The following is a 26309-nucleotide window of genomic DNA, read 5'->3' on the forward strand; positions in this document are numbered from 1 at the left end:
AGTCCACTCAGTCATTGGAATACCTTGGGGTTTGGATCAACATGAAGCAGGGCAAGTTTTTCCTGCCAGAAGCTCGAAGTTGCTGGCACAGCTTTGTCTCTTGATGAACACTCTGCCTGACCATATGGTCCTACCTGCAAGTACTTGGCCTAATCATGGCAACCCTGGAAGTGGTGCTGTGGGCCAGGATGCATATGCTTCCTCTTCAGTGCTCCCTGCTTTCTCAGTGGAACCCACAGTGTCAGGGCTATTTGATTCGGCTCCACCTGCCAATGGAGGTCTCCTCCCAATTGTGTTGATGGCTGCAAGCAGATTATCTCAGGAGGGGAATTTCCCTAGCACCACCGGCTAGTACTGACAACAGCTTAGTTTTTACAAAATTCTGTCCAAGTTAGGAAAAGCTTAGTTTTAGTTTGTAGCAACAACTCTTGCTAAAATTAGGAAAAGATTTGTTTTTGTATGCTTCTTACATAGAAACATAGAAATGACGGCGGAAGAAGACCAAACGGCCCATCCAGTCTGCCCAGCAAGCTTTCGCACTTTTTTTTTTTCTCTCACATACTTATCTGTTTCTCTTGGCTCTTAGTAACCTTTTTTTTTATTCTATTTCCCTTCCACCCCCACCATTAATGTAGAGAGCAGTGTTGGAACTGCATCTAAGTGAAATAGCTTAATTTAGTTAGGGGTATTAACCACCGCTATAGGCAAGCTATACCCATGCTTATCTGTTTATTCAGACTGTGTAATTCAGTCCTTGTTGATTGTTGCCTGAATATAGATCCACCTTTCTTCATTCTCCCCTGTCGTTGAAGCAGAGAGCCATGCTGGCTATGTATTGAAAGTGAAGTATCAGTCTTGCTCCCCTGCCGTTGAAGCAGAGAGCTATGCTGGCTTTGCATTGAAGTAAAATATCAGACTTGCTCCCTTGCCGTTGAAGCAGAGGGCTATGCTGGATATGCGTGAATTGTCAAAATTTCCTCCCCTGCCGTTGAAGCAGAGGGCTATGCTGAATATGCGTGAATTGTCAAATTTCCTCCCCTGCCGTTGAAGCAGAGAGCTATGCTGGATTTGCATTGAAAGTGAAGTATCAGGTATTTTTTGGTTTGGGGTAGTAACCGCCGTAACAAGCCAGCTACTCCACTGCTTTTATGTGGTTGCAAATTCTTTTTTCCACATTTCCTCTTGCCGTTGAAGCATAGAGCAATGTTGGAGTCGCATTATTGAATAAGGATATTCATCTCCAGGTAGTAGCCATCATTCCCTCAAGCCACCCCCATGCCTCTTCTCTTCATTCACATCCTCTAGACTTTATGGATCCACAGTATTTATCCCATGCCCCTTTGAAATCCTTCACAGTTTTGGTCTTCACCACTCTCTCTGGAAGGGCGTTCCAGGCATCCACCACCCTCTCGTGAAGAAATACTTCCTGACATTGGTTCTGAGTCTTCTTCCCTGGAGTTTTAAATCGTGACCCCTGGTTCTGCTGATTTTTTTGCAACGGAAAAGGTTTGATGTTCTCTTTGGATCATTAAAACCTTTCAAGTATCTGAAAGTCTGTATCATATCACCCCTACTCCTCCTTTCCTCCAGGGTATACATATTTAGATTCTTCAATCTCTCCTCATAAGTCATTCGATGAAGACCCTCCACCTTTTTGGTCGCCCTTCTCTGGACCGCCTCCATCCTGACTCTGTCCCTTCGGAGATACGGTCTCCAGAACTGAACATAGTACTCCAGATGAGGCCTCACCAAGGACCTGTACAAGGGGATAATCATTTCCCTTTTCTTACTCTATATTCCTCTCTCTATGCAGCCCAGTATTCTTCTGGCTTTAGCTATCGCCTTTTCACATTGTTTCGCCGACTTCAGATCATTAGACACTATCACCCCAAGGTCTCTCTCCTGCCCCGTGTACATCAGCCCTTCTCCCCCCATCGAATACAGTTCTTCCGGATTTCCACACCCCATGTGCATGACTCTGCACTTCTTGGCATTGAATCTCAGCTGCCATATCTTTGACCACTCATCCAGTTTCCTTAAATCCCATCTCATTCTCTCCAATCCTTCCGGTGTGTCCACTCTGTTGCAGATCTTAGTGTCATCCGCAAAAAGACAAACCTTACCTTCTATCCTGTCCGCATTGTCGCTCACAAAGATATTGAACAGGACCGGTCCCAACACCGACCCTTGTGGCACTCCGCTCAACACCGCTCTCTCTTCAGAGTAAGTTCCATTTACCATCACACATTGTCTTCTGTTCGTCAACCAGTTTGCTATCCAGGTCACCACCTTGGCACTCACTCCTAAGCTTCTTATTTTATTCATCAGTCTCCTGTGCGGAACCGTATCAAAAGCTTTGCTGAAGTCCAAGTAGATGACATCGAGCGCTCTTCCTTGATCCAATTCCTTGGTTACCCAGTCAAAAAATTCTATCAGATTTGTCTGACAGGATCTTCCCCTGGTGAATCCATGCTGCCTCTGGTCCAGCAATTCTTCCGACTGTAGATAGCTCACTATTCCTTCTTTTAACATCGACTCCATTACTTTTCCCACCACCGAGGCTAACCGGTCTGTAATTACCAGCCTCTTCTCTGTTTCCGCTCTTGTGAAGCGGGATCACCACCGCTCTTCTCCAGTCACTCGGCACCACTCCCATTTCTAGGGATCTTTTGAACAGATCACACAGCGGACCCGCCAGCACATCTCTGAGCTCCCTCAGTATCCTGGGATGAACCTCATCAGGCCCCATGGCTTTGTCCACTTTCAGTTTCCTCAGCTCTTCCCATACATTCTCTACTGTAAATGGAGTTACATCTACTCCATTCCCCTCCAGTTTCTTGTTAACTAGCGACGGTCCTTCTCCAGGGTCTTCTTTAGTGAACACAGAACTGAAGTATTTGTTTAATATTTGTTGTGGAGCGCTAGGAGAGCGATCCCACTCCTGGGTGATGTGTGTCCTTGGGCCACAGCTCGACCCCAGAGGGCTCTGAAGAGGTGCCGCGGGAGGCGTGGCATGCCCGAGCATGGGCTGGACGGGAGCAGGGCTGGAGTGACATGGAAGACAGGCCCTCCTCCGGACCTGCACGCTTCGGAAGACCCAACAACACAATGTTGGCCTTGTGAACAGTCCTCCGACCGTTCCTAGCCCTTTTGGACCTGCCGCAGGGTACGGCACGAAGCGGCAGGCCGGATGGAGGCCAGGGCAGCGAAGACTGGAACATGGATTCAGACGAGACTCAGGAACGACGTAGACTCAGGCATAGACGTGGACTTCAGGAACGAGGTGCAGGATGCAAAGACGTGGACAGGCACAGATGTGGACTCAGGACGAGGTACTGGATGCACAGAGGTGGAGTCAGGAACGAGGGCTGAAGGAAGACATGGCACTGTCCCTCAGGGCGCCCTACTCAGACCACCCGCGGGACTGAGTTGCGGACCACCCTGTGAGCGGGAGAGCACAGGGAAGAGCAGGTTGCCACACTCCTGGCAGCTCAAGGCTAGGATACGCTGCACTCCTGGCAGCTCAAGGCAAGGATACGCTGCACTCCTGGCAGCTCAAGGCAAGGATACGCTGCACTCCTGGCAGCTCAAGGCAGGTAGAAGCATCAGGATCAGGAACAAGGATTAAGACAGACCTCAGTGCTGGAACAAGGACATCTGGAACAGCAGGAACACGGATACTGGAACAGGAGACACACCTCAGGGCTGGAACATGGACATCTGAAACAGCAGGAACATCAGGACTGGAACACAAGTACTGGATCAAAAGACAGACCTTGGGACTGGAACGGCAAGCAGACATCAGGACTGGACGAGAAGCTCCGACAGGTAACACGAAACACAGGACCTTGCAGAAGTGCTGGAACACGGACGACTTCCTGGAGCGAAGGATCTCAGGAGTGACCAACTCCTTGTGAAGGCAAAGACACACTGAAAGCTGAGCCCTTTAGTAGGGCTGAGGTGGACAACGCCCAGGGAGGGGTCAGCAGGGGGCCACACCTGGCTGGCCCTTGAAGAGGAGCAGAGAGACGCGCGCCCGCGCCCTAGGGAGCTGGAGAGAAGAGCTGGAAGCTGGTGGCGTCCTCAGCCACGTGGAAGGCCAAGGAAGCAGTGGAGCAGCCCTGGGCTGGAGCTGGGTGAAGGCAGATCAGTGGAGCAGCTCCCAGCTGCAAGGACAGAAGCAGGAAGAAGCAGAGAGAGGTAAGGCTGGCTGCAGGCACCGGCAGAGAGAACAGAGAGCTGTAAGGACTGAAGCAGGAGAAGGGCTGACTGCAGGAACGGCTCCATGCCGTGAAGACAGCCCCAGAAGGAGAGGTAAGACTGCAGGCAGAGCAGAGAGCTGTAGCAGGCTGCAGGCACTGGCAGGGTCGGCTTCCCAGCCAGGCAAGGACCCGGGCTGTAGCAGGCACCAGCAGAGACGGCCTGCTGACTGAAGGGCCCGGGATCGCAGCAGCACGTCGGGGGAAGGCAGGAACAGAGAAGCCCGCCGCATGGGAACAGCTGTGAGGAGCCCCAGCTGATTCAGGGAAAAAGCATCAGCAGCCCGACTGGCTGTCTGTGAGAAGGTAAGAGCCTGCCCACGCTTCTTGCGGGCAGGAGCATAACATATTTCTGCCATTTCTTTGTCCCTCTCCACACATTGATCCTTTTCACCTTTCAGTTTCACTGTACCACTTTGAACTTTTCTCTTTTCACTGATGTATCTGAAAAATGTTTTGTCACCTCTCTTAATCTCTTTGGCAATCCTTTCTTCTGCTTGACTTTTTGCCATCTTGATTACTTTCTTTGTCTCCCTCAGTGCTACCAGATATTCTTCTTTGTGCTCCTCCTTTTGGGATCCTTTATATTTCTTGAATGCTGTTCTTTTAGCCTTTATTTTGTCAGCCACCTCCTTGGAGAACCAGATAGGTTTCATTTTTCTTTTGCTTTTCTTTACTTTTCTAACATATAGATTAGTTGCCTTGGTAATTTCTCCTTTTAGTTTGGTCCACTGTTGTTCCACATCTCCCTTGTTCTCCCAGCCTACCAGTTCTTCCACCAGGTACTTCCCCATTTCATCAAAGTCCGTGTTTTTGAACTGCAAAACTCGGGTTTGTGTGTTTCTTTTCCATATCCTTTTTGTGATATTAAACCATACCGTTTGATGATCACTGGTGCTGAGATGGGTACCCACCTGCACATCAGAGACATCTGCATTAGTGAGCACTAAATCGAGTATAGCTCCCTCTCTTGTGGGTTCCATTACCATTTGTTTGAACAAAGCTCCTTGCAGAGCATCCACTATTTCTCTACTATTGTTAGATTCTGCAGATGGGATTCTCCAGTCTACATCTGGCAAATTAAAGTCTCCAACAATCACCACTTCTCCCTTCTTTCCCATCTTTTGGATGTCTTCAACCAGATCTCTGTCCAGCTCTTCCTTTTGGTTTGGAGGCCTGTAAACCACTCCAATAAAAATGGATGTCCTATCTTTTTTTAGGTTGGCCCATAGTGCTTCTTCATTGCCCCATCTTCCTTGCAACTCAGATGCTTGGATATTGTTTCTGATGTAAAGAGCCACGCCTCCCCCTTTCCTATCCGCTCTGTCCTTCCTTAACAAGTTATAACCCGGTATTGCCGTATCCCAATCGTGAGATTCCGTGAACCACGTCTCCGTGACAGCAACAATGTCCAAGTCAGTCTCCACCATTAGGGCTTGCAGATCTGGGATTTTATTGCCCAAACTATGAGCATTTGTGCTCATAGCTTTCCAGCTTTCCATGTTCAGGTTACTGCTGTTCCTGGACTCCTTTTGTGACTTTACTTGAGTTTTGTTATCCACCTTTCCCTTTCCCTTTGCATTTGTGCAAGAGGAAAGATTAGTGCCTTTGGTGACAGATTCATCAAGCACAATTAGCTTTTTCCTTTGGTTACTGATCTGGAATTCCTGTATGCATTGGGTTTCTTCTCTCATTTCAGATAACACTTCAATCTTTTTCTCTAGAGCTTCTTCAGTATTTAATACAGAGAAGGCTTTTTGTACTTGTTGCACTTGATACAGTGTGTGTCTCTGCATCAGAGGTTCAATTCTTAGAAAACTATGGGTAAAAGTTAGGAAATGTTTAATTTTTGTGCGTTTGGCCAATAGGAAAGATTTTTGTGTTTGTTACAAAATTCTGGTCAGAAGTTGATAAAAGCTTAGTTTTTGTGTGTTTGTTAGAAAACTCCTGCCAAAAGTTAGGAAAATATTAGTTTTTGTGGGTTTCTTATACAAATGTCTGGCCAAATGTTAGAAAAAGCTTCGTTTTTGTGTTTTGTTACAAAACTCTGACCAAAAGTTAGGAAAAGCTTACGGGCGGATTTTAAAAGCCTTGCTCGTGTAAATCCGCCCGGATTTACGCGAGCAGGGCCTTGCGTGCCGGCGCGCCTATTTTCCATAGGCCGCCGGCTCGCGCAGAGCCCCGGGACGCACATAGGTCCCGGGGTTTTTGGAAGGGGACGTGTCGGGGGTGTGTCGGGGGCGGGACCCGAATATGCTGCATTTCGGGGGCGGGGCGCGGCGTTTCGGGGGTGGGACGGGGCGTGGTCCAGGCCTCCAGACCAGCCCCCGGGTTGGAGGACGGCGCGCCAGCAGTCCGCTGGCACGCGTAGATTTACGTCTGCTTCTCGCAGGCGTAAATCTACGGACAAAGGTAAGGGGGGGGTTAGATAGGGCCGGGGGGGTGGGTTAGGTAGAGGAAGGGAGGGGAAGGTGAGGACGAAAGAGAGTTCCCTCCGAGGCCGCTCCGATTTCGGAGCGGCCTCGGAGGGAACGGAGACAGGCTGCGCGGCTCGGCGCGCGCCGGCTGCCCAAAATCGGCAGCCTTGCGCGCGCCGATCCAGGATTTTAGAGGATACGCGCGGCTATGCGCGTATCTTATAAAATCCAGCGTACTTTTGTTTGCGCCTGCTGCGCAAACAAAAGTACGCGATCGCGCTGTTTTTAAAAATCTACCCCTTAGTTTTTTACACAACTGTGACAAAATGTTAGGAAAAGCTTAGTTTTTGTGGTAGGTTTTTTTACAAAAATCTGGCCAAAAGTTAGGGAAAGCTTAGTATTTTTACAACAGCCTGGCTAAACGTTTGGAAAATCATAGTTTTTTATAAAAGTGGGCAATCATTAGAAAAAGCTTAAGGACTAATTTTTAAAGCTCTGTGCACGTGAAATCCAGGAGATACACGCCGCAGGGATTTTCTAACACTCATGGTCTAGGAATGCTGAGTCTGATGGTATATCCCTCCCTAGGGATTGGGGGGGGGGGGAAATCTCCTTCGAAAGGGCTCCTGCTATATCCAACTCTTGTGCTTTTGTCAGCTCATGGCCTGGGACATTTGGTGTCCCATGCCCAGGGACTGCTGATATATGCAACCGTTGGGTTGTTTATTATTTATTTAAATTCTTTTAATATACCGATGCTCAAGACAAGTCTTATCGTACCGGTTTACAGTATATAACCAGGGTTGTGGCCATTTCCTTTCCTGGGGATCTTGTTATTTCATTCCTTGGAACTTCTGCTGTGTCTATTTCTGGGTCTGTCATCATTTCTTGCTCTGATGCTGATGGTAAATCTACCCCTGGGGTTGCAGACTTATTCTGCTCTGGTACATTGGTACATTCAGTTCTTGGTCCATAGACATCTCCTGCCCTGGATTAGCTTGTATATTCACTCCTTGGACTATAGGCATCTCCTGCTCTGAGGCTGGTACTATATTTATTTAATTTATTTATTTATTTAAATTAATTTATATACCGGAGGTTCCTGTATAATATACATATCACCCCGGTTCACAAAGAACAGTAACTATCGCTACAAATAGCGGTTTACATAGAACAGAATAAAAGAAGTTTTACATTGAACAAAAACAAAGTAATAAGTTTTACATTGAAGTCAGCATGTGTAAATTTCTGATTAACAAAGGAAGAAAAAAATAGATCTGAATAACTCGTTGTGGGCTTGAAAAGACTTTTCTTCGTGTTCTTGGCTCTAGGGGAAAGCTTGTTTGAAAAGCCAAGTCTTAAGTTTCCCTTTAAATGTAGAGTGGCATGGTTCTAAACGAAGGTCTGGAGGGAGCGAGTTCCAAAGTGAAGGGCCTGCTGTGGATAATGCACGTTTCCTCAGAACGGATTTCATAGGTTGTGTGATTAGTTTGTTCTGATAGGCGCTTCTGGTTGGTTTCACAGATGTGTGTAATTGAATTTGGAATGTTAGGTTGAGAGGTGCGATGTTGTGTAAGGCCTTATGTATCATCATTAAAGACTTGAACTGGATCCTGTATTTAATTGGAAGCCAGTGGAGATGGTGGAGAATTGGGGTGATATGATCTCTCTTTTTGGCATTTGATAGAATTCTTGCCGAGGCGTTCAGGACCATCTGAAGTGGTTTGATGGTACATGCTGGAAGGCCTAGGAGGAGAGAGTTACAATAATCCAGCTTTGGGAGTATGATGGCTTGTAAAACCATGCGGAAGTCTCTGTATAGGAGGAGAGGTTTGAGTTTCTTTAATGTTTGAAGTTTAAAGAAACATTCTTTTGTTGTGTTGTTGACGAATTTGTTGAGACTGAGTCTGTTGTCTATGATGACTCCCAGATCTCTAACTTGTTGTGTGGTGGAGAGCCCTGTGGTGACCGGATATTGATTAGTGTTAGAATGTGAGGAAGGGGTATAGTTTTCCGGAGTTATAATGAGGATTTCAGTTTTGTTTTTATTTAGAACCAAGTTGAGGCTGGTGAGTAGATTGTTGATAGCTGACAGACATTTATTCCAGAATGATATGGCTTTGTATATGGAATCTTCTATAGGGATGAGGATTTGAATATCATCCGCGTATAGGTAATGTCTTAGCTTAAGGTTAGTGAGAAGTTGACAAAGTGGGAGTAGATAAATATTGAAAAGAGTCGGGGAGAGGGATGATCCTTGTGGTACCCCCCTTTTGGATTCGATGGTGTGGGACTCTTTGTTATTTATCTTGACCTTGTATGTTCTGTTCTCCAAAAATGATTTGAACCAGTTAAAAACTACTCCTGTAATGCCAATGTCTATTAGGCGTTGCAGGAGGCATGAGTGGTTAACGGTATCAAACGCTGATGAAAGATCAAGGAGAGCGAGGAGGCAAGGTTGGCCCTTTTCTAGGTTGAAAATGATAGTGTCTGATAATGATGTTAATAATGATTCGGTATTCATAGACTTGCGAAAGCCAAATTGGTTTGAGGTGAGGATGTTGTTTTCGTCAAGATATTCTGTAAGTTGTTTGTTTACAACTTTCTCCATAACTCTGGCAATCAACGGGAGGTTTGCTATGGGTCTAAAGTTTGCTGGGTCTGAGGTGGGTAAGTTAGGTTTTTTGAGGAGCGGCTTGAGCATGGCTAACTTGAGTTGGTTCGGGACATGTCCTTGAGAGAAGGAGCAGTTAATAATGTCTGCTAAAGGTTTGGCTATGGTGTTGGAGATCAGACACAGTTTGTTGTATGGAATGTGGTCTGATGGATGAGAGGATGGTTTACTTTACTTTACAGCTATCATCATTTCCTTCCCTAATGCTACTGTCATATCCAACTCTGGAGGTGTCAGTGTCTCTTATACATGCTGATACATTCATGCCTCTGTCTGTGGGTATTTTCTGCTCCTGGGTAGCACATGTTTCCTGCCCTGTGGTTGATGGTGTATCTTGCTCTGGGGTTGTGGATATATGCTGTCCAGGATCTGCTGATGTCTTCTGCCATAGAGCTGCGGGTTTCTCCTTCCCTGGTTCATCCGTTCTCTCTTGCACCAATTCTCTCACTGTCTCTGAATTTGTGATGCTTGACAACTCCTGCCCTGTGTGTGTCTTTAAATTCTGCCCCGGTATGACTGGCTTCTCCTGGTCTTGCCAATGATGGATGGATGAGGGATCTAAAGAAAAGATAAATGGTTACCCACACATATGTCATCAGATAGAAACCATTTTATCCACTAACTTTGCCCACTTTTTTCCTGCTTACAGAACTGCCACATATCCTAGTCAATCACTGATCTCTTTCCCTTCTTCAGACACTTAAGGTCCAAATTCAGAAGGGTTATCTAGCTAACTTATATTGCTGTTTTAATTTTCTCCCCATTCCCTCACTGCAAAGCAGCCAGAATTTGTCTGGGAAAATTGTTGCCTGCATAAAATTTAGCTGGATGAAAGAGGCAGCACTGGGGAGTTCCTAAGAAGAAGTTTAACTTTAGTCAGTCAGTGTTGATATTCAGTGCTAGCCAACTAAAGTTTCCCCAGTGATTCTGGCTGGCCAGATAGCAGGACTAAAGTTACCTCCTAGACAACTTTAACTGGCACATTTTTCATTTGTTAGAAAACTAGTGCACATTCCTAGACAGGGAAACACACACACAGGTTATCTGAAAGGAATCGCAGAGCAAAAACACACACATATATTGCCCAGCTAACACATACTGAAAATTCAGTAACAAGGAATACACCCAGACAAACCCAAAGTTATCTGGGTAGATTTATCTGGATAACTTTAGGGCTACCTTGTGGCACGCATAAAGTTATCTGGATACCTTACCTAGATTACTTTGAATATCGAAGTTAATCGGCTAAGTTATCCAACAATGTTTGGCCCATGATTTATTTATTTATTTATTTCGGATTTTTATATACCGACATTCTCAATACAAGTATCGAATCAGGTCGGTTTACATAGAACATTAACTGTCGCAATAAAGGCGTTACATTAAACAGCGTTTCTTAACATATATTTTCTTAACATATCACATGTAAATATAACTATAAATACAACTTAAATATAAGTATAAATACAGTTTAACTTAAATATAAATACAACTTGAATATTACATAAACAATAATAATACTGATGATAATAATAACTCGTCAACAGGACGAAGATCAATATCAGGAAAGTTTAAAGCGTGAATAAATATCTTGAATAATTGGAGGGACAGTCTAAATTGTGATGTGAGGGTACATATACCTTGTTGAAATGCAAAAACCGAGTTATGCATGAATTAAAGAAGACTGATGAATCAGAGAAGTAGTCTTAAACAGGTGAGTTGTTCAGGTCTGGCGTGGTTGGTTCTTGAGGGGAATATGGGTGATCGATGATCTGATGTTGGACTATTTTCCTCTTTGACCGGTGTCTGAGTGATCTTGTGACTCTGAATAAGCTTGCCTGAAAAGCCACGTTTTTAGGTTTTTCTTAAAAGTTAGATGACAGGTCTCTTGGCGTAGATCCGGCGGTAATGAGTTCCAGAGGGTGGGCCCAGCTGTGGAGAGTGCTCGTTTTGTTAGTGTAGATTTGATCGGGGGAGCATATAAGGAACCTTTGTAGTTGTATCTGATGGGTCTTTGTGATGTGTGAGGGCGGATTTGTGTGATTAGATTTAGGTGAGCGATGCCCATGATATCCTTGTGGATCATTGATAATGTCTTGTAGGAGATTCTAGCTTTTATAGGAAGCCAGTGGAGGCTGTGAAGAATAGGTGTTATGTGGGCTCTTTTATTTGTGTTAGTGAGTAGCCTCGCTGCGGCATTCTGCACCATCTGTAATGGTCTTGTGGATAAGGCTGGAAGACCTAGCAGTAGAGAGTTGCAGTAATCCAGTTTAGACAGGATTAAAGACTGGACTACTAGCCGGAAGTCACTGAAGTGAAGAAGAGGTTTAAGATTTTTTAGCACTTGGAGTTTGAAATAGCATTCTTTAGTTGTATTGGTGATGAAGGATTTAAGGTTGAATTTGTTGTCGAGATGCACTCCCAGGTCTCTGACTGAGGTGGAGTGGTTAATAGTTAGTTTTGAGAATTGAGTTGCGTTTAGGGAGTTGGTGAGGGTATTGTTTTCGTCAGGTGAGATGATGAGGATTTCTGTTTTGTTTGGATTAAGTATGAGGTTCAAGCTGGATAGCAGAGTGTTGATAGCCTGTAAGCAGTTGTTCCAATGTGCCCAAGTTTTTTGCAGTGATTCTGTGATGGGCAAGAGAATCTGAATGTCATCAACGAAAATATAATGTTTTAGCTTTAGGTTAGAGAGTAAGTGGCAGAGTGGAAGCAGGTAAATATTAAATAGTGTAGGTGAGAGAGATGATCCTTGAGGTACTCCTCGAGTTGATTTGATAGGATGGGATTCTTCATTATTGATTTTTACTTTGTAGAATCTGTTCTCCAGGAACGATTGGAACCAGCTATAAGCTTCTCCTTGGATTCCTATATCGGATAGCCGTTCGAGTAGGATGGTATGGTTGACCGTGTCAAATGCGGCGGATAGGTCAAGAAGAGCGAGGAGGTGGGGTTGTTTTTTTTCGAGATTAAGAAGGATGGTGTCCGATAGCGATGTTAGAAGTGCTTCAGTGTTTTGAGATTTCCTGAAGCCGAACTGGAAAGGGGAGAGAATGTTGTTATCCTCCAGGTATTCCGACAGTTGTTTGTTGATGAATCGTTCCATTACTCTTGAGATCAGGGGAAGGTTGGCGATAGGGCGGAAATTTGCAGGGTCATCCGTTGAAAGGTTTGGTTTTTTTAGTAAAGGTTTCAGAACGGCTATTTTGAGTTGATCTGGGACCTTTCCTTGAATTAAGGAGCAGTTGATGATGTCTGCTATTGATTTAGAAATGGTGTTAGGGGTCGATAGGAGAAGATTGGAAGGTATGGTATCCAGTGGATGGGAAGAAGGTTTGAGTTTCTTGAGAATAAGTTCGATTTCCAATGATGAAGGAGTTTCGAATGATGATAAGCTGTATTCTTTGTAATGTGGTGAGGTTATTGGCTGAGAAACTGTTGAAGGTTGGGTAGATATAGGCTTAAGGAGGTTGGTGATCTTTTTATCAAAGTAGATTGCTAGTTCCTCAGCTTTGTTGGCTGCTTGATCATCTGGAATGATAGGTGGAATGGGTTTTGTTAAGGAAGATACAAATGAGAAAAGAGCTTTTGAGTCCAGTGCAAAGTTGTGGATTTTTTTTGCAAAGAAGTCTTTTTTGGCCTTTAAGATGGCTAATCTGTATGTGTTGAGATGTGATTTGTAGTTTAGCGTTGTGATGGTGGAAGGAGACTTGCGCCAATTGTTTTCTTTTTTCCGAAGTTCTTGTTTGAGGGTTTTGAGAGTCGGAGTGTACCACGGTTGTCTTTTTGCTTGGGGTGGTTTTACGGGTTTGGTGATTGAGGGACAAGTAAGATCTGCGATCTCGTTTGTAATGTTGTGCCAGGAGATGATAGCTGATGATGCATCAGTTAAATCCAGTCGGTCGAGTTCTTTGGAAAGTATTTTACTAAGATTGTCTATGGAGCAGGGTTTCCTGTAACGTATGGTGGTTACTGGAAATATAGGACGAGGCTGGTCTTTAATTTGGAGTTCTGCAGAGATGACGTGGTGGTCCGACCATGGGACTGGGACGCAAATAGGGTTGTTTGTTGGTGTTATGCCTTGGTTGAGAAAGATCAGGTCGAGGGTATGTCCCGCTTTGTGCGTGGGATCTTTAACTATCTGATTGAAGCCGAGGTGGTTGAGTGCTGAGAGAAGGATATCACAGTTATGGGTTAGAGGTGCGCTGTTTACATGTAAGTTAAAGTCTCCCATCAACATGGCTGGTTTGTTCTGGTTGCAATGTTTTGTTGTAAATTCAATAAGGGGAGAAGGGTCTGAGTCTAGAGTTCCAGGAGGTGAGTAGACTAAAGTTATTTGTAGATGGTCCGAATTGAAAAAGGCAATTTCGGTGTTCTTTATTGTGGTAGATAATTGGAGTGAGAGCCCTAGGCCCTTTTTTGTTGCTAGAAGGATCCCTCCACCCCTTTTTTTGGTTCTAGTGATTGAATGTATGTCATATAGATGGATGGGTAGCTGATTTAATAGAACTGTGTCTGTGGGTTTCAGCCATGTTTCAGTGATGGCGCAGATATCGGGGTTGTTGTCTGTCAGGTGGTCGTTGAGGAGGTGGAGTTTTTTTGTGATCGATTGGGCGTTGAATAGTGTGAGCGTGAATAGAGTTAATCCTAGCGTTTGAGAAATGGGTGAGATCATGATTGGAATCAATCTCTGTTGTCGTAAGCCTAGAATCCTGGGTTTATTGGGTTTGAGTTTAGGAGTGTAGTGGATAGTAGGTATAGGTGTAGGGTGCATGTTATGGTGCTGGTGTGTTGAATTGTATCCTTTCTTGGAATCCAGTAGTGGATGGGTGGCTGATAGAAGACGATTGGATGAGTGGTTGCGGTGTGGATGGAGGATGAGTGGATGAATGAATGATGTTAAGGTAGAAGGGAGGATGCAGGAATTTTGATGGATGCAGGATGGAACCTATCTGTTCTGGGGACTTGATTTCGGTGTGCTGTTGGCGCTCGGGAGTATCGATGTAATAGAGGGTTTTTTTTTTTTTGTTTTTTTTTCCCGCTGGCTCCTAAGGTGGTTGGGTGTTGATGGTGGTAAGGAGCGCTCCGGGACTCTCAGGGGCTGCACGAAGGAGCACGACAAAGGGGCCAGCCCCTTTGTCGTGCTCCTTCGGCGTGCGACGCTCGGCGTGCGACGCCTAGGCGCCGTGGTGTGTTTAAAGGGCTCCTGGCCCTGCTGCGATAGGCGGGTGGTTTTCTTTTTCTATTGGCTGCTTCCGGCCGGAGGAGGGCAGAGGGAGGCGCCTCGGGTCCCGGCTCGGTGCCTCGTGGTCGGCGCGGAGGTCTGCCGGGGGCAAGGGTGCGATCAAGGCCTTACCCCGGTGGGTCTCGGCGCCGGCTGCGCAGGCCTCGCACGGACGGTCGCGCTGGAGCAGTTCGGTCCCGCTGGAGCAGGTAAGCTGAAGAGGCTGTGTTTTCGTCGCCGCGGTGTGTTTAAAGGGCTCCTGGCCCTGCTGCGATAGGCGGGTGGTTTTCTTTTTCTATTGGCTGCTTCCGGCCGGAGGAGGGCAGAGGGAGGCGCCTCGGGTCCCGGCTCGGTGCCTCGTGGTCGGCGCGGAGGTCTGCCGGGGGCAAGGGTGCGATCAAGGCCTTACCCCGGTGGGTCTCGGCGCCGGCTGCGCAGGCCTCGCACGGACGGTCGCGCTGGAGCAGTTCGGTCCCGCTGGAGCAGGTAAGCTGAAGAGGCTGTGTTTTCGTCGCCGCGGTGTGTTTAAAGGGCTCCTGGCCCTGCTGCGATAGGCGGGTGGTTTTCTTTTTCTATTGGCTGCTTCCGGCCGGAGGAGGGCAGAGGGAGGCGCCTCGGGTCCCGGCTCGGTGCCTCGTGGTCGGCGCGGAGGTCTGCCGGGGGCAAGGGTGCGATCAAGGCCTTACCCCGGTGGGTCTCGGCGCCGGCTGCGCAGGCCTCGCACGGACGGTCGCGCTGGAGCAGTTCGGTCCCGCTGGAGCAGGTAAGCTGAAGAGGCTGTGTTTTCGTCGCCACGGTGTGTTTAAAGGGCTCCTGGCCCTGCTGCGATAGGCGGGTGGTTTTCTTTTTCTATTGGCTGCTTCCGGCCGGAGGAGGGCAGAGGGAGGCGCCTCGGGTCCCGGCTCGGTGCCTCGTGGTCGGCGCGGAGGTCTGCCGGGGGCAAAGGTGCGATCAAGGCCTTACCCCGGTGGGTCTCGGCGCCGGCTGCGCAGGCCTCGCACGGACGGTCGCGCTGGAGCAGTTCGGTCCCGCTGGAGCAGGTAAGCTGAAGATTTGTCCAGATTTTTTTGGCTAATGTGGCCCAGGTCCTAAATTCTGGTCTCTATGCCACTAGTAGTGGTATCCTTAAATTTTCTCACTTGGGATGATGGTAGTACAGAACAAGATGGCACTGTTATAAGAACATAAGAAAATGCCATATTGGGTCAGACCAAGGGTCCATCAAGCCCAGCATCCTGTTTCCAACAGTGGCCAATCCAGGCCATAAGAACCTGGCAAGTACCCAAAAACTAAGTCTATTCCATGTTACCATTGCTAATGGCAGTGGCTATTCTCTAAGTGAACTTAATAGCAGGTAATGGACTTCTCCAAGAACTTGACCTAGGCTATTCCTTTTAAGTAGTGTATTGAGCGTAACATGTGTACATGCAAGTCTAAGTTCTGAATAGGAGCAGTGCCCTTTTTCTAGGAGGTTTGTGTTCAGAGGGAGTAGGACCCTTCCTGGGTTCTGGGTATATCCCTATAGGCCTGCTGGATCTTCCAATCCAGCCAGTCTCCTCCTTTACAATGGTTACTGGTGTGCCAAAGAACTGCTCCTAGGTGCTAAGGCCTAGTAGTTTATCCAGAGCCCTAGGGGATTATGGACACAATTCCTCAAGGTCCCCTGTTGCTGATGGCCTCAGAGCTACTAATGAGTACTGCCTAGTGTTAATATGGGATCAAAGATTGCAGTTTCCATCTTTTTTGATTACTGGAGCTGCTGTGCTGTTTGTTGTTTTTCTGCAGTTTGGATCTGGTCACTCACTCTTTGTTTTGGGTAATTATAAACATTAACAAATTGGGATAATACTTTGTTGTGTGGTATGGGTTTGAAAGAGGCAATCTGAAGAAAGTCTAAGAAGGACTACAGTACTTCTCTTAGACAAACACAAGAGATAAAAGGCGTTTTGTATTCCAGTTCCCTGTCCTGCCAAATAATACACCCACTGCCATCTGAGCCAGGTGCAATCCAATATCTTAACCAATCATTGTTTTTTTTAACTCACAAGGTAGGTGCCAGGACCACAAAAAAGAACAAACACCAGGACTCTTTATTTTGTGCCCCTAGCAAGGGTTACACTAAAATGTTACCCAGATAAACTGGTCATATTGTCTCAGTATTGACCCTCTTATTTCTATACTGTGAGCTCAGTAAATGAAGAGATTGTTCAAATATCTTGTTATGCCCATCGGTCGCAGACAGCTGCGACCGCGCTTACTTACATCCTGCACGGTCTGCTCACGGCACAGGCCAGTCTCCACCACCACGTTCCCCATGGCTCATCGTGGCGGCTTAGATGCCGCCACCACCCAAGTCATCTCCAGGCCTTGCTAGGCATGCACGCGCACCACCAGGCCCTCCTTTGAAGCCTCTTCAGCGGGAACCTCGGGGGCGTCCCTGTTTCATGATGTCATCGGATCAGGTACTTAAGCTCCACCTTCACCCTCAGCTAGCCGACTTGCCAACAAGTTCCGTACGTCTCTACTAGCTCCTGCTCGTGTTCCTGTGGCTATGCTATTGGACTCCATTGGTCCTTGGACACTGTCTGGTACCCACTCCTCGGGCTGGCCCTGCGCTTCCTGCTCTGCAAGGCTCCCCGCTCCTCGGGGCTGCCCCTGGAATACCTTTACCTCTCAGGAGTTGCTATTGTGCTTCCCCACTCCTCAGGATTGTGCCTACGTGCTGTGTTGGACTGTCGGCACCTCCGAGCTCCTCGGGGCTGCACCCTCATTCGATACAAGAGACTCTCAGCACCTCGGGGCCGTGCTCTCATGCTACACTGTGACAGCCTGCGCCACCCCGCTCCTCGGGGCCGCACTTAAGTGCTACTAAGACTGCCAGCACTTCCCCGCTCCTCGGGACTGTGCTTCTCTATCGTACTGAGACTGTCGGTGCTCCCCGCTCCTCAGGTTTCTACCTACGTCATCACTGGAGACCTGATTCGGGCTTTCCTGCTCCGCAGGTTGGCCTACGTCACTGCAGCGGCATCGCCCTTGCTCCACAGCTCCACCCCTCGGAGGGTGTCTCCGGTATACCTCCTGCATGCCAGCCTCAAGCCTGCCTCTCTGCGGTCTATCTAGCACCTTCCCTCTCGGGGGCCTCACTCCAGGTACTAGCCTCAGCCTGCTTGTCTACTGGGGAATTTCCCTGACGCTTCGAGACCTCTCCACAGTCTCTCCGAGAGCTCCCTTCCGTGCCTGACATCACCTCCCGGCAGTGTGGGCCTATGGGGCTCCTCCGCCAAAGGTGGTATCAACTCACACCTCAGGCCAAGGGTCCACATACTCACAAACCTTAACACGTCTGAATCCAAACAGAAAGGGAAACTTTGATAAAATGAGAAAAATAGTTAGAAAAAAACTGAAAGGAGCAGCTACAAAGGTAAAAAGTGTGCAAGAGGCATGGGCATTGTTAAAAAAAAATACCATCCTAGAAGCATAGTCTAGATGTATTCCACAAATTAAGAAAGGTGGAAGGAAGGCAAAACAATTACCGGCATGCAAAAGGTGAGGTGAAAGAGTCTATTTTAGCCGAAATCTTCATTTCCTCATAGGGGAGCTGTTCCATCCCATTTTAAAAATTCTGATTTTTGCTTAATTCTGGATCCAAAGATTTTTTTTTTTTTTTGCTTTTGGACACCCGCTTTCAAGCTATTTCTCAGCAGATAACTGCGGGAAATGACTCTAAATGAGATCAAGTGGCAAGTTGAGGACATGCAGACCAGAATAGCTGGCGTGGAAATGGATACACAGGCTTTGCAGCAGAAACAGGAGGCCTTGGAACAACAGATCCGCAGGTTGGAAGCCAAGGTAGAGGATCTGGAGAACAGATCACAGAGGAACAACCCCAATTTGTGGGCTTCCTAGAGTCTCTCAAGACCGTGACATACACTCCTATTGGAGGGCTGGCTGCTGGGAGAACTGGGCTTGCAGAAATTCCAGGGCCATTGCTGCATGCAGTGTGCATGTTGCTTGGTGCTCGCCTTCCTGGATCTACTAGGCTAAGGCACCTACTAGGGAAAGGCACCTATCGACCAGGCACCGAGGCTCTCCGAGAAATCCGCCGCTACCAGAAATCCACTTAGCTGCTGATCCGCAAACTGCCCTTCCAGCACCTGGTGCGGGAGATCACGCAGGATTTCAAGACCGACATGCGCTTCCAGAGCTCGACTGTCATGGCCCTGAGGGGGCTAGCAAGGCTTACCTTGTTGGTCTCTTTGAGGACACTAATCTATGCACCATCCATGCCAAGCGAGTCACCATCATGCCCAAGGACATCCAGCTGGCCTGTAGGATCCAGGGGAAAGAGCTTAAAGAGACATAATCTCGCCCAACAACGTAAGACAAAGGCTCTCTTTTAAGAACCACCACCTCTACACTCGAAGGGCTTACGCTGCACAACGTAAACCTCACCTTTTGGGGGAGTGGAAGTGTGTCATAAAAGTTATTGATCTCAGTTTGTTATTTTTAAAACTTAAGGAATTACCGGATTACTGCGGCAGTCCCCTAGATTATGCAAATTGGGAGCCCTACAGAGCAGGCATGTTGGTGAGCATGACTGCCTTGTCCTCTCTAAGGAAGGAGTTAAGTCATCTTTTGCTCTTTCTGTGACTGAGGTGGTGGCTCTAAAAGAGCCAATGGGTTTCCAGAAAATCGTGGCAGCATTTACTCCTCACTTTTTCTTAGGAGCCATCTTACTGCTTTTAGCTGTTTTGGCCTTGGTAGGCTTAGCTGGACTCTTCTTTACCTTCGGTTTCACAGCCTTGGCTTTAACTGGGCTCTTGACCGCTTTCTTCGCTTTTACCACTTTGGGCTTTTTGGGGCTTTTTGCTGGCTTCTTGGTAGCAGCCACTGCTGGTTTCTTGGCTCTCTTGGGACTCTTTTTCACTCCGGCAGTTGCCTTTTTTGTTTCTTGGCCACCGGTTTCTTGCTCTTCGGGGCAGGCTTCTTTTTGCTCTCCGACTGCTTCTTGTTGCGCTTGAAGGAGCCCGAAGCTCCACTGCCCTTGGCCTGCACGAGGCTGCCATTGTTCACCAGGATCTTGCCAGCCAGCTTCAGGCAGCTCTTGTTCTTCTTCACATCATAGCCCTTGGCTGCCACAGCCTTCTTGAGGGCGGCCAGTGATACCCCTCTGCGCTCCTTGGAGGCAGATATGGCCTGCACAATTAGCTCCGAGACCTGGGGGCAGATATGGCCTGCACAATTAGCTCCGAGACCCGGGGCGCGAGGACGTGTGCACCTTCGAGGCTCCTGCCGCTTTCTTCTGATTTTTCTTGGCCATTGCTGGAGCAGGAGGTGCAGCGGGAGCTGCACTTGGGCCGTTTCAGCCATGCCTTTCCTGCAAACGAAAAAACTTCAGTCACTGAAACTCACCCCAAATATGTTTCAGGCACTTCCCCAAACAGCCAGTCCCCCTCTATTTATAGCAGGAAAGCCGTGCTCTGATTGGCTGCACCTTTACTACCCGCCTCCTCATCACTACCGGATCTTTACATTGGAGGTATCACCCTGGGTATACCCCTCTGCTCTGAACTGTACTTTAACTACACCTCCCACTCCACGGGCTCTGCTTTTCCTTCCTTCATAATAAAGTCTCTACCTTACAGCTGTGTCCTACACCACTGAGACCATGCCTACTGACGGTGAGGCTCACAGGGCTCCTCCCTTTGGGCTGAGACACCTCTCACCTCGGCCCAGGGTTCACACTCTTACAAAACATAACACAGGGCCATAACACAGCATGGGTTGCTTCTTCCCTTCAGCTAGAAATACCCAGAGATAATGGATGGATCATGCAAGATTTTAAAGGAAAATATTTTAATATTATTATCATTATATGTATGCGTAAGGGGGAATGGTACCCCACAATCCCCCACTCAATTGAAGCAAATACTGGGTGGAACATCACACCTATGCCAGCTCTTTGGTTTGTCGCATGTCACATCCTCCCTCTTTCTCTATCCTCTCCTCTGTTCTCGCAGCCCATGTCCCTTCTCTTAATCTGTCTCATCCACATAGTCTCTCTATTCCTCTCATACAGCTTCACCATCAGTGTACCATCCCTCAGTTTCTCTCCTCCTCTCCTAGCCAGAATTCCTTCTTTCAGTTCCTGTCCCAGACCTTCTGTTATGAATCCTTCTGCCTATGGGTTTCCCCGCGAGCAGGCACTCACCCCACGCTGCTTCCTTACCCGATGTGGCAGGGAAGCCGACGTCGGGCCTTCCAGCGCGGCCAGAGCCGCGGACTTTGTTGCTGCCTGCGGCCCAGAGGCCGCCCCAAATATTCCTCTTTGCCACGGCTGGAGCCGCGGACTTCCTGCCGTCCCCTGTGCGGCCGGGAACGCCGCCGACATCTTGTTCATCTTCGCGGCACGAAGGCCGCATCCCCGGGCTTGAGTGGTGGCTGGAGCTGCCCCGGGGCCTCCTGCAGCGGCTGGAGCCGCTGCCATCATCGGGCCTGCTCTCAGGCCCAGCCCTGCGATTCTAACGCTGTGCGTCGGTGCAGGCCGCTGTCCGCGGTCCTGCACAGCTCTTCCTGCTCTCCTTAGGCGCCGGCACACCTCTCTACAAGATTTAAAGGGCCAGGCACAGGAAGTGTGCTGCCCCACCTAGGGAGTGGACTTCCTGTACCAGCCCTATAAAAGGGCTGCACCGTCAGTCAGTCTTTGCCTTGCATCGGAGTTGCTTCACTCTGGAGGCTCCTGACTGCCAGAGCTCAGTCAGGTCTTCTTCGTCTTGTCCATGGAGTTCTTGTTGTCACGCCATGTCAAGTTATGTCTTCGTTGCCTGAGGTCGCTGTCCAGGTGTCCTGGTGTCTCGCCTTGATCCTCCATTTCCTGATGTTCCAGGTTCCTTAATGTCCTGCTCCTGTGTCTTCGTCTTCAGCGCTCTTGAGCCTTCTGGTACCTGTTAGGCCGGGGGTCCCTCGGATGATGTTTTGCCCGAGCGTGGACTAGCCTACAGGTGGACGTGTGTCCTGTGCTCCTGAGCCGTCATGTCCTGCCAGCTGTTGGTGGAGCTTCGGACGACATCGGCTCCATCGTTGGAGTTCTGCTTCGACTGGATCCTTCCCTGCGCTTGTCCCGCTCCCAGCGTGGTCCGTGACCAGCCTCCTCGGGCTGTGTAGGGCGCACAGTGGGACAGGATGGTCCACGACTCAGTCCTGTGGGTGGACTGAGTAGGGCGCCCTGAGAGACAGTGCCAATGTCCATCCGCCCAGCTTCTCGCCTCGTCTGGACTTCGTCAGTTCCTCGTCTTGTCCTGGATGCCGTTGCATCACTCTTGGTATCATGTCTTGTTCCTAATGTCGTCGCATCGACCCTGGTTTGGGATGCCATCGCATCGACCACTGGGGTCCGTGATGTCTTCGCATCAGCTTTGGTGTCAAGTCTTCGTCCGCGATGCCGTCGCATCGATCCTGTTGTCATGTCTTCGTGTCAAGGCCCGTCTACCCTCGACCTCAGGCCAGGCCTGCTGTTCCATGCAGCAGGTCCGAAAGGGCTCAGAATGGTTGGAGGAACATTCACATTCCAACATCATCTGCTGTTGGCCATGGGAGCTTGCCGGCCTGGCAGAGGGTAAGACCGTCAGCCATGGTGGTTCACGCCATCAACACTCGGTTCGGTCCTGGATCCGTCTGGGGTCGGGCTGAGGCCCAAGGGCACACTAAAACAACCCATACACAACACCTTCCTTTTACATCTATTTCCATTTGCCAGCTAACTTTGTCTGTCCTGCATTCTCAGCCTTTCTCTCAGCCCATCTCCCTCCAACTCCATAGCTCCTCTCTGTCCCTTTCCCTGTCCCCCTCACCTCTTTTGTTCCTAGGAAAAGGGCACCTACTATCGGAGCCCCCTGCTGCCCATTGGTTGGTCCATGGTCATTAAGCCCCAGGGTGGACTATCTATCTTCACCAACTATTAAGCACCCCACACATCCTCCTTGTAAAATAACACAACCACTAGAACCACATCAGGCAAGACATAGGTCCATCTGCTTCCCCACACTGAATGCGGAGTCATCTGTTTTCCCACGCTGCATGCAGGGCCATCTTGTTATCCTTCCTGCATGCAGGGCCATCAGGTTCCCTATCGATCATTTGGTTGTTTTTGGCTCGGCAACCAAATGTCAAACATTATAACTTACATTGAAAGAACAGCCACCAAGGAACATAGTGCCAGGTTTAATCCTGCAGATGGGAGTGCATGGACCACACGTTTAGCAGGGAGTGTTGCACATGCAGGGAGATGCATCTATGCAGGAAAATTCCTGAGGCAATACACAAGTTGTTCACTTCGTGTTTGGGCAGTTCACAGTCAGCATCTCCACAGAACCAGGGCCACAGCTGCATGCAGTGATTGCTATCTTCACCTTGAAATCCACAGAGATAACAGATATAAAAGAAGAACGATTGTAATATTATTTTTCTGCACAAGGGGAATAGTGCACTCCACAATAACAACTCTATTGAAGCAAATACTGTGTAGCACATCACAGAAACACAACTATGCCAAATCCTTGCTTGTCACATCCTTCCACTTTTTCTCTCCCCCTTCAATGTTCTCGCAGCTCATTTATTTATTTATTTATTTATTAGCTTTTATATACCGACTTCGTGGGTACATCATGCCGGTTTACAATATAACTGAAAGAGGAAAATACAAAAAACAAGGGTGGGGGAGGGGTGCAGCTAGGAAGAGAAAAGGGGCGAGAGAAGAGAGGGAAAAAGAGGAAGAGGAGAATAGGAACAGTACCTGATGGAAAAACAACCAAAGAACATAATATGTAACATTGCAAATTATACACTCAAAAAGGGACTGTGTATAACCTTATATACCTTATAAATTATACACTCCAAAAAGCACTATATACAACAGTATACATTATCTTTAACTAGTACATACAGAAGACACTATATATGACATTACAAATTATACGTTCAGAAAGGCAACTATATATAGTCTAGCAGGGGTTGCTGTTGGGAAGGTAGGGTTTAAGGACAGGGAAAAGGAGTATATAACGGGTATAAAAGGGGTAAATAAGGAGGTGCAGAGATATGAGAGACAAATTGGAGTAGGATCTCACCACACTGCACAGTCATTGTACCTTACACACAGTTTCTCTACTCCTCTCCATGACAGAATTCCTTCTTTCAGTTCTCTCCAAGACCTTCCTTTTACATCTAGTCCCATTTCTAGGCTAGCGTTCTCTATCATGAATTACCAGCCTTTTTCTTAGCCCATCATGATCCCTCCTCATAGCTCCACACTCTCTTTCCTTTTGCCAGTGCACTGATGGCCCTAGATGCAGGGTGCCAACCAGATGGCCCTAGGCCCTGGCTTGTGTGATGGCTGATATTTGAAATGTTTTAAAAGGAGGGTGTGAGGGGTGCTTAATAGTTGGTGAGGCTAGGTAGTTCATCCTGGCTTATTTAAATGAGGCAGGCATGCATGTGCAGGAAGTCCCCTATATGCAGGGAAATACAGGAAACCATTCACCATATTGCACAGTCTGAGTTCTGGTAGCTCAGCAGTAAGCATCTCCAGAGCAACCCCTTAGGCAGGCATGTGTGTATATGCAGCCGTCCCACTCTGCAGGAAAGCACATGTAATTTCAGTGGACACGGAGCAGATGAGGAAAATATGCTCATCGATGGAATGGGAGAGGACACTGTTCTGGTTTAGTTTTGCACATTTCTACACAGAATGACTCATGCCTCAAGAAGATAAAAATGAGGGGACAAGCACCCTCTATGGAAGGCAGTGGTGCACAAGCAGGGGACCCAGTCTCTGCAGGGAAGCAAAGGAAACTTCAAGTGACCCAGAGCAGAAGTGGAATATATAAACTTCAATGGCAGGAAGAGATCACTGTTCTGTTTTAGGATTGCACATTTCTCCCACAAACAATGCATGCCAAAAGAAGGGGCAGAGGAAGGGATGAGCACCACTTATGGCATGCAGGGGTTCCCATGCAGGGTTCCTCATCTCTGCAGGAAAGCACAAGAAACTTCAATGGCTCCAGAGGAAAAGAGGAAAATCTGCTTTTCAAAGCAAAGGAAGAGTTCACTATTCTGTGATAGGATTACACATTTTTCCCCCTGAATCATGCATGCCATTAAGAAGTGGCAGAGGAGGGGTGTAAGGGAAACTGCAGAATCAGCTGCAGCACTGACATTCGGCCCGGAGAAAAGATGACCTGACCATCCATCCTTGAGTCTGGAATGCATAGTTTAGACTGGGACTGTTGGCATAGATCTGATTCTAGGATAGTGAGTAATCCTATCCCACATAAACATAGACTAGTTTGGCACGCACACTTGTGTACATTAGGCTATAAAAGACAAACAGCTATGGCTGAAAAACAGGGAGAGCGAGAAACTTGCTTTTACTTTGCTGGCATGCAAAGTGATGTGTGTCCTTTGTAGACGTACAAAGTGACAGGACCCCTTTTGCCTGTGGTGGGCTCTCTCTCAGTCAGGCGGATGAAAAGGGTGTTGTGAGTATTGGCCGAAATGCAGTGCACGGATACAGATGTATATGCTTAGCAATATTTTTAATGCTTAGAACTGTATATGCTTAGAACTGTATATTTTAGTGCTTAGAACTGTATACCTTTAACACTTAGAATTGTTAAGATTGTATATCAATAAATATATTATTTTACTTTTACCTTATTCTCGCTTACCTCATTCCTTACAAGGGGACAAACACAAAGTATGGTAGTGAGGGGTGCATATGCACGGGTCTCAGTATCTGCAGGGAAGCACACGTAACTTCAGAGGATAGAGCAGAAGAGGAAAATCTGCTCTTCAATGGGAAGGAAAGGGTTACTTTTCTCTTATAGCAATGCTCATTTCTCACATTAATGACTCATGCCCACAAGAAGGGGCCATGGAGGGGACAAGCAGTCCCTACAAAAGGCAGGCTGCAATTCCAGGCATCCAAGTCTCTCCATGGAAGCACAAATAAATTCATTGGAACCAGTGAAGTAGAGGAAAGTAGAGTTGCTTACCTGTAATAGATGTTATCCCAGGACAAGCAGGATGTAGTCCTCACATATGGGTGACATCAGTAATGGAGCCCTATACGGAAAAACTGCTGTCAAAGTTTCTAGAAACTTTTGACTGGCACAGTGTGCCCACTGAGCATGCTCAGCATGCCATGATATTCTCTGCCACAGGAGTCTCCCTTCAGTCTTCTTTTTTCCGCGAAGCAGTTAACCTCGCGCTTAAATGGAGTCCTGTGGTGATTTTCACCATATTTCTAAAACAACTGAAAAACTTCAAAACCGCAGGGGTCCCCCGTTTTTTACCATCGCGGTAAGTTTTTCCTTTTTTCCATCAGTTCCGTACCGTCTATTAGCCAAAAGTCGTCGACGGCTGTCCGACTTCATAATGGCTTCGGATTTTAAGAAATGCCCAATTTGCTGTCGAACAATGTCCATCACGGACCCACACTTCGAGTGTATGCTTTATCTCGGTGAGAGACATGACGTCTTAACCTGCCCGAAGTATGCAGAAATGACGCCAAAGGCAGGAGGACTCCGGATGGAGAAAATGGAACACCTGTGCCATTTACAACTGATACCCTCAACTTCGACGTCCACGCAGTCATCTCCGGCTGGAGCGATCCGCAAACTCGCCCTGAAGAAAAGACAATCGGATGCAGCGGGAGATAGATCATCACCAACTCCGTCTAT

The 26309-nt window shown here is 47.7% G+C and overlaps 1 pseudogene; it reads right to left on the reverse strand.

Moving 5' to 3' along the window:
* Positions 1-19285: 19285 nt before the first annotated feature.
* On the reverse strand, positions 19286-26054 carry LOC115094736 (annotated as a pseudogene).
* Between the last annotated feature and the right edge of the window lie 255 nt (positions 26055-26309).

The sequence above is a fragment of the Rhinatrema bivittatum genome, chromosome 6, assembly GCF_901001135.1.
Source record: "Rhinatrema bivittatum chromosome 6, aRhiBiv1.1, whole genome shotgun sequence".
Classification (NCBI taxonomy): domain Eukaryota; kingdom Metazoa; phylum Chordata; class Amphibia; order Gymnophiona; family Rhinatrematidae; genus Rhinatrema; species Rhinatrema bivittatum.